The sequence below is a fragment of the Lagenorhynchus albirostris genome, chromosome 2, assembly GCF_949774975.1.
Source record: "Lagenorhynchus albirostris chromosome 2, mLagAlb1.1, whole genome shotgun sequence".
Taxonomy (NCBI): Eukaryota; Metazoa; Chordata; class Mammalia; order Artiodactyla; family Delphinidae; genus Lagenorhynchus; species Lagenorhynchus albirostris.
In genome coordinates, this window is record NC_083096.1 from 135,902,093 (window position 1) to 135,910,727 (window position 8,635).

The 8,635-nt window shown below is 43.4% G+C and overlaps 1 protein-coding gene across 10 annotated transcripts in view; it reads right to left on the reverse strand.

Moving 5' to 3' along the window:
* Nucleotides 1-8,635, reverse strand: part of FGGY (FGGY carbohydrate kinase domain containing) — a 411,736-nt gene that overhangs the window by 135,397 nt on the left and 267,704 nt on the right. The window lies entirely within an intron of this gene.

Genomic DNA, 8,635 nt, shown 5'->3' on the forward strand with positions numbered 1-8,635 from the left:
CTCTCTGTGGTAGACTGATTGTAATAATGGTCCCTATTTTCTAGCCCTCCCTGCTTCCACCCACTGTGCAATATGACTTCGCAGCACCTCTTGTTGAGAGCTGGGGTTCCCAACCCTTGAGTCTGGGTCAACCTTGTGACTTGGTTTGGCCAACAGAATGAGGCGGAAGTGACACTGTGCACCGGTTTTCCAGGTTTAGGCCTCGACAACTGTGTGCTTCTGCTCTTCCTTCTCTCCCTCTGCCACAAGAACATGCCCCGGCGAGCCTGCTGGATGGATATGCAGCAAGCTGAGTCAGCTCAGTTCTCACACGTGATGTTTCAGATACGTGAGAGGGCCCAAACAGGATCAGCAAATCCTCGCAGTCCTCCAGCAACTGGCGAGCCCGAATCACCAGCATCACCCAGCCAATCGATAGACTTGTGAACAAAAATACATGTCCTTTTGTATACCGTGAGGATTTTATGTTTGTTTCTAACCTAGCATTTTAATGGCACGAAATAACTGATATATCCCCCTCCTTCTACAAACACTTATTAGACACCTAATAGCATACCATTTCTCTCAACTGGGTGCTGAGGACACAGAGATGAATCAGAAAGAGTTCTTGTCTTAAGAAGCTCCTCATCTCAGGGTAGTTGGATAAGTAAATAGTCAAATAGAAAACAGTGTGGTCCATGGGATGGTAAAGACAAAACATAGGATACTGTGGAGGGGCACAGTGGGTGACGAATGAAATGGTCCAGAGATGGCTTCTGAGAGAATGGGACATAAGCTTAGACTAGTAAGATTTAGCCAGATGAATTAGAACAGGCACTCCACGTCAAGGGAATAGCTTGAACAAAGACATGCAGGTGAGAGAGATGCTCTCATTATTCAAGATACGGCAACGTCTTTTTTTGGTAGCAGACCATGGAAGCCCATTAGGTGTTAGGAAAGGACATCAAGAGATGGACTGGGACAGGCAGGGATGGACCACGTGTTCACTCATCTGGAATGGCACGAGCTTCTCATCCACCCAGCAGGGATGAATGCTGAAGTGATATTATGGTTGCGGAAGGGTGTATTAAAAGGTAGGGAGGAAAAAGGAGTTAGGCACACTGGGTCTACTCCTGCATGTCTTGAGGCTGGGCAGAGAATCTACTCATTCATTTATTCTACAAATATTTATTCAGCCCTTACTACGCCAGACCCTGGGGATAGAGAAGTGAACTGAATATAACCACAATTTCTGCCCTCATAAAGTTTATAGTGCGGCACTTCTTTAAATGTCTGAGCTCTAACTATTCTGGTTCTCTTTTCACTAAATGAGTGATTTCTCAAATCAGCAGGAATTCCACCCTCCAAAGAGGAAGGGGGTGAGGGAAGGCAGGAGACTATACAATATTATCAACTTTAAACTTTGCCAAATAAAGGTAATTTATTAAAGGGTAAATTAAACACCTAAAGGAAAAAGAATAATCTCAGGGGGAAAAAAAGGATTGTTTGTTTGCTTGTTTTCCTGCAAGAAAAGACAGTTTAGCTTTCATTGACATATTCACTCATTTCTTTATGGGTTCAACAGATGTTTCCTGAGCTCCTACTGTGATCCAGGCACTGAAAGCAAATGTAAACAAAAGAGCATAGTCTCCACCTTCACGGAGCTGTTCTCTTCAGAGGGAGGCAGACTAGGGAGACCAATGATTCAGGTTTGGCCAGGATTCTCCTAATTTTAACACCAGAAGTCCTATGTCCTGGAAAACTCTCAGTACTAGGCAAAAGGGACAACTGGTCACCCTAAGATGGATATCACACAAATGTATACATACAAACTGTGATAGATAAATGAAAGACTATCAAAAGGTATTATAAGAGCTCATAAGTGAGGGACCTAATATAGTCTAGGGGTCAGATAAGGCTTTTCTGAAGAAGTGATATTTGAATTAAGATGAAAACATACATAGAAATTATTCAGGTGTGAGTATATGTATATCTGTCTGTATTTGTATATATATGTGTGTGTGTGTTTGTGTTGATATATGATATAGAGAGCGTTCCAGACAGAAGAAGCACACACTAAATGGTCTTCATTTTTGTCACTCTGTCTTTGCCAGTGGAAATTTTATCACATGCCAACTCTAGAAACTACTGCCCTATACTGCATGCCCCAGCTGCTTTGGGGCAAATAAGACAGCCCATGCCAAGCACTTGGGATCCAGGGTTTGGACAGGTGGATGGATACCCACCAAAGTCAAGCCATCTCTTTTCATGCCCTGCACCCCTTCTCTTCCAGAACTCTTCTAGCACCATTAGACAGATTAGTTTCAGAGAGGTTGCACGTTGTCCACAGTCACACAGGTAGTAAATGGCTGAGGTGGGACTTGAACTCAGGTAGATACTGGCCTCAAATCCCAGGATATGCTTTTTAAAAAACAAACAAACCTTGTATACATAAATTGCTTAGGAGAGCTTTGCATCACCTCCCCCTACCCAAACCCCAAACCCCACGATTTAAAGATGTTCCTGCATCAGCTTTTGCAGAGCTCCATTGGCAGACTGGGCTCTGCTGCTCAGAATGGCAGGTGAAGGCTCTGCCTGGCTCTGTCCAGAAATTTCTGAGTCGACTCCTGCTTGTGCTCACTCATTTGGAATGGCACACGCTTCTCATCAGATATCAGGACTCTGATGGACAAGGACACAGAAATATGTTCCCCAGAGCACCTCCAATCACTCCCAAGCTCTGGGAGAAAACAAGTAATAGTTTGTTTTGACAGAGAGAGAGAGTGAGCACATTCATGTATTTATGTGTGCTTTAATCCTTTGCAATAAACCTAAATACTTAAAAATATTTTTTTGTGAAAGCTCTTTCCATGCTGATGGCTATCCTGGCCTGAAGGCTGCTCTGTGATCCAAAAGGAAGGAGCACAGTTTACTCCACTAATGACAGGTGTCCGAACAGGACACTGACTTTCCAGCAATAATGTGCTGTTGGCAACAACAGCAGCTACGATTGACTGGGTACTTACTAAAGGCGATATTCCAAGCACATGGCAGGAGTTAAACCACTTAATCTTCACAACGACCCTAAAGGGAAGAGTCTACCATTATTCCTATTATACAGATGTGTAAACTGAAGCAGAGACTCAAATAGCATGCCCTAGGTTATAAAAATACAAAGCAGCCAGGCTCTATAGGTTCTGTATTTGTCTCTGCCAAAGTATGCCCTTGATTTTAGGCTACCATTGATTCTTTGAGTCCTTCATTTACTTTTCAAGGGCAGAAAGCAAGGGTTATTAGAGCCAACATAGACTCACTCAGATTGAACCAACCTCCTAGCCTTGATGACAAGTAGGTTAGGGAATCTTCATGAGCAAAAGGCTTTTGATCAGTTTTCCCCCATACACTTGTGAAGAGCAGAGGAGAAAACAAGGGTTGAGTCAAAGATCTATTTGATTCTATCCTGACTACCATGTTCCAGCCAGGTGACCTTATAAAAGGTAATCTTTCTGAACCTCAGTTTCCTCAGTTCCAAAATGGGAAGAATGATATAAATGTGGGAGGACTTTTGTGAAAATGAAATAAGCTGTCACATATAAACAGCTTATTATATGTTAAATACCAAGTAAACATTAGTTCTCCTTGAAATGAGGCTTGCATGATGGGATAGTCAGGTGACTGGGATGAATGGCCACAGCCAAAAGTAACTGCAACCATTAAGGAGGTCTCTAGAGTCATTCTTCATTTTATTTAGTCAATGGTCTTAATAATGAAGTAGAAGATGACAATACAGAAGCAAAGTTTATATTTTCAGATGGTATAAACTTGGAAGGACTGCTTATCGTGAGCCATGTCCAAAACAAGATTCAAACTTACTTTAAGAACTAGAACGTTAAGCAAAATACAGCAAGAAAGTAGTTAACATTTATTTGATCATACAGTTAAAATTCTGCACATAAAAGGTACCGGTAATATTCTCTTCCATAATATCCTTTTTCATGGGTCGTGGTACATGAGTATTCAATTTAGTATTGTTTAAAGTGTATGTAGACCTTTGACACATTCTTTAATTATGTGTGATATGAATAAAGTTATAAAAACCTGCAATAAAACAAAACACTTGGGACTTCCCTGGTGGTCCAGTGATAAAGAATCTGCCTTCCATTCAGGGGATGCAGGCTCGACCTCTGGTTGGGGAACTAAGATCCCACATGCCACGGGGCAACTAAGCTTATGCGCCACAGCTACTGAGCTTGCGTACCTCAACTAGAGAGCCCACGTGCCCTGGAGCCCACGCGCCACAACTAGAGAAGAGAAAACCCGCATGCCACAACTAGAGAGAAGTCCACAGGCTGCAAGGAAGAGCCCACGCGTCACAACGAAAGACCCCGCGTGCCGCAATGAAAGATCCTGCATGCCACAAGGAAGATCCTGCATGTGGCAACTAAGACACGATGCAGCCAAAAATAAATAAATAAATAATTAGAAAGCCAAAATAAAAACAAAACATTTGGTTGCACACTATATGCTAGGCACTGAGATCAGCAACAAGGTTATAAAAATAATAAGGCAAAATAACAACAACAATAATAATAGAAGAAGAAGAGAGATGAGGAAGGAGGGAGAAGGAGGGAGGGGGAAGAGGAAGGAGGAGCTGGAGAAGAATTAACAATAAGGCATGGCCCCTCCTCCTCAAGGAGCTCCTAGTCAGGCTGGGCAGACAGAAGTGGAAATAGAAAAATTACAACGAAACATGCCAAGCGCTACAGTGAGGTGGGTGACAAGTGTGGTAGAAGCCCAGACTGCCTGGGAAAGGAGTGAGCACTTCACAGAGGTGACCACATGGGAGCCAGGCCTTGAAGGACGAATAAGTGCTTCTTTAGGTAGAGAGGGAGGGCATCCCAGGCAGCAACGATCAGAGTCATGAAGCTGTGCGAGCATCTTGATTCTCATGAGGGCTTAAAGTTCTGCATTTTACTTTATATAAAAGTTCACACGGTTTGAAGGATGGGTATATTTTTGCATCAACATATCCTACTGCTTGTCAAAGATTCAATTTTTAAAATACGGTGGCTGAAAAAAAGTCTCAGTGAAACCACCCTCAAAGCCAGGCAGTAAGAAGAAGAAATTATAACATAGAAAGAAGAAGAAGAAGAAGGAGAAATAGAAATCAAATAGTAATTGCTAACAGTTATTGTGGGCTTATACGTGCCAGACTCTTCTAGGCTCTTTATAGACATTATCACATTTAATAGGCATGACGACCCAATGAGACCCAGTGAGGACCCAATGAGGTCCTATTATTATACATACTCCACAAATGAGGACATCTCAGCTGAAGGAGGTCAAATAGCTAGTAAATACGGGAGGAGTAATTACAAGATACAAGATCCAAGTTATTATCTACCAGCTTATTTTTCTCTCTAAATCTGACTCTCCTTATCTATAAAATAAATGGATTGGACTAGAGATGTTTAAGATCTCTCTTGTCTTTGAGACTAAGATTCCGGGAAGTTGAGTCATTCTCCCCTAGCTGGCCAATCAGAACTCTACAGCAAGCTATTTCAACACAGACTCTGCCCTCACATGCCCTGGGGCTCATGGGGTTGCATGGGGTTACCTCTTGGGGCTTCTGTAAGTATCCACTTTGTTCTACTGCCTCTCTGACCTGTGGCCAAGATTACTGGGGGGTTTTCTTGAGTGCCAACTTCATGGGTTATATTCAATGGCTACTATCTATAACATCTTACATTAGCTGAGTAAATATTCAGCACATACTTATTGGATACAGACTGAGTTCAAACTACTATTTTAAATATAAAAAGACAGAAAGATGGGTGTCCAGAGCCACGTAAATGACATAATCCCTGTCCTCTCGAAGTTTACAATCCAGTAGGTATTGGAGGGCAGGATGGGCTGGGTAGTAACTCAGGTACCAAGGGACTTCTGAGCGTACATTTGCATTCAGACTTAGAATAACCCTAAGAGTACATGGAGTCGAGCACGCACAGCCCGTTTTACAGGTGAAAACCCAGGGACGGGGACAGTAAGCAAACCACCCAGGATCACAAGGATCAGAAATGCTGGAGTTGGCATTAGAAGTCTCTCTCTATGTGCTCCTGCCTCTTTTCATGTCTGTGCCCAAGCTGGATCCATGAGTGGACGCCACTGGCTGACTTTGATCTAAGGCTATGCTACTGTCAGCTGAGTTTCCCTGCGGTGATAAAACCCAGGCGCCTGCTCACACCTCTTTCTGGGAGTGTCGACTGGGCTAAGGGCAGGGAGCTGCTTCAGAGACGTCCGCTCTGCCTTCCCCCACTCCATCATCCCAAGCTTGGCCTAAGCCTCTGGCAGGGGCAGGAGGCAGGCTCCAGGCGCCAGTGGTCCTGGGAGGGAACAGGAGGTTTTGTTTTGAGTGTCTCCAGCCAGGTTGGGAATGTTCGAGGGTAGCCACAGGCATGTGTGGGGCCCGTGGGTATTTCCGTGGTGGCTCATCTCTCCCTCCAAATGGACTGTGCTATCGTCTTACTAGAAAAAAAACCATTTATACACATTCCAGACAACTCCCAGCTCACTACACAGTACAAAGAAGAGCACAGAGAATTCTGTTTATGAATGGGGGCTCTTAGCATTCACCTCTATCTTTGTACTTCTCAGATTGAATTGAAGTGAGCTGTTTGCCTCTCCTACGAAACGGTGAGGAACCACCTCTTATCTTAAAGGCAGTAAATAAACATGGTTTAGTACAATAATATGAGCATAGACCTTGGAGTCAGGAAAACCTGGTTTTCCATTCTGGTTTGGTCGCATCCTAGCCATGAACCTTTGAATCTCTTTGAGTCTCAGCTTCCTTATCTATAAATGGAGATAAAATCTCACCTACTAGAGTTTTGCGCCAGTCTGAAATGGTATAAAGTATACAATGATCCTAGGACATAACATGCTCTCAAGAAACGTGAAACACAGATGGTTTAATTCTATTCCTTTTTGGGAAAGTGGAAAGATGTGAGTCCAAAGACCCGACCGAGGTCAGGTCCAGACCCTACCCCATATCAGCTCTGTCTCTCTGGTGGGCTCTTCTTTCTCTTCCCTCCTGGATTTTTCTTACTTACCACAACTCTCGGGGTCAGCTCACACACTCCCATGTGTATTATGACAATTTTTATGCTGTTGAGTTTCAAATTTTTATCCCAAACTCCGAACTTGCTCCTGAGTTCCATACAAGACATTTGACCTGAACGTCTAATCGACATGTCCAAAACAGACCTTGAAATCCTTCCTCCTGGGGCTCCTCTTGTTCGGGGGGTCCCTGTCTCAGTGAATGGTACCCTATTTACCCATCCAGCAGGATATCATTCTTCCCTTCTTGATCTCACTCATCTGCTCTACTGTAGGTCACATGGACTACCAACTCTATTTTTCAAACACAAGCCTTTGCATTTCTCCCCACTGTCATTACATTAGTCAGTCCCATACCTTTTCTTGCTTGGGTTATTGCAACAGCAGTTAAACTGGCATCCCTGCCCCAAATATTGTCCTTCTCCCTGCACCTCCACAAGCCCCACTCACAGACTCTAACTTCCATACCTGCACCCCAATGATCCTTCTAATACACAAACCTAATTATATCACTTCCCTTACTTACATCCTTTAGATGCTCCCCACGGCATATGAGACCTTTCTGACCTGGCTTTGATCTGTTCGGCCTAATCATACATGTGACCATTTCCCCTGCCCTTTGCCCCATCATTTTTTACTGCAGCAAGCCCACCAAGGCCCAGAAATTCCCCAAGAGAGAAATTGCCCTAGAAATTCCCCCAATTCCCCTTTTCTTTCTCATCTCTGAGTCTTCATCAATTCTCCTCTCTCTGTCTGAAAGGCAGCCCCTCTCGCTTTCCCCTGACTAACTCTTACACGTCCTTTTGTAAGACTCTGCTCCATATTACCTGCCCTGGGAAGCCTTCTCTAAACTCTGACTTCTCTGCCATTGCTGGGTTGAGTGTGCCTCCCTGCATCTTCCCTTAGCTTCCATATTGCAGGCTGTCCTAACACATGTTACATGTGTGAATGTATATACCTAGATCTATAAATACATACATAATAGGTATTTGATATGCAATATGTACATAGTATTCTCTGAAAATGAAATCATCACACAAATGTAGAGCATGGCTAAAATTATTATGAACGTAACAATCTCACTGGCATTAAGAACAATAGAATATAACATATGTCCAATCACCTATAAGTGACCCATGGTTAATAAAGCTCAGGCCTGCCAAATTTTCCTCTCCTCTATTTGGAGGTTTTGGAAAGGTCCAGAGTCCTCCAGTAAAGAGTTTGCCTTTCCTAGAAACCAATTCCTTTATTTCAGTTTGAGCAAAACAAGAACACATGAAACCTGTTCACAGATATCCCCTGGGGCTTAGCAGCCTAAGTGGGCAGAGAGGGCACTGAGCAGGTGTATCACCCAACCAAATGGTTCCCAAATTTGGGATGGAGGGAGGCTGCCAGATACTGCCTGCAATGTCCTGAATTATTTGCAAAGGATTTTGGACTCCTTAAGCCTCACTCTTCATCATGCTGAAACCCACATGTGATCACAACAGAAATGTCATTCATATGTTTCTCATCCACTTATACTTAACGCAACTGAAGT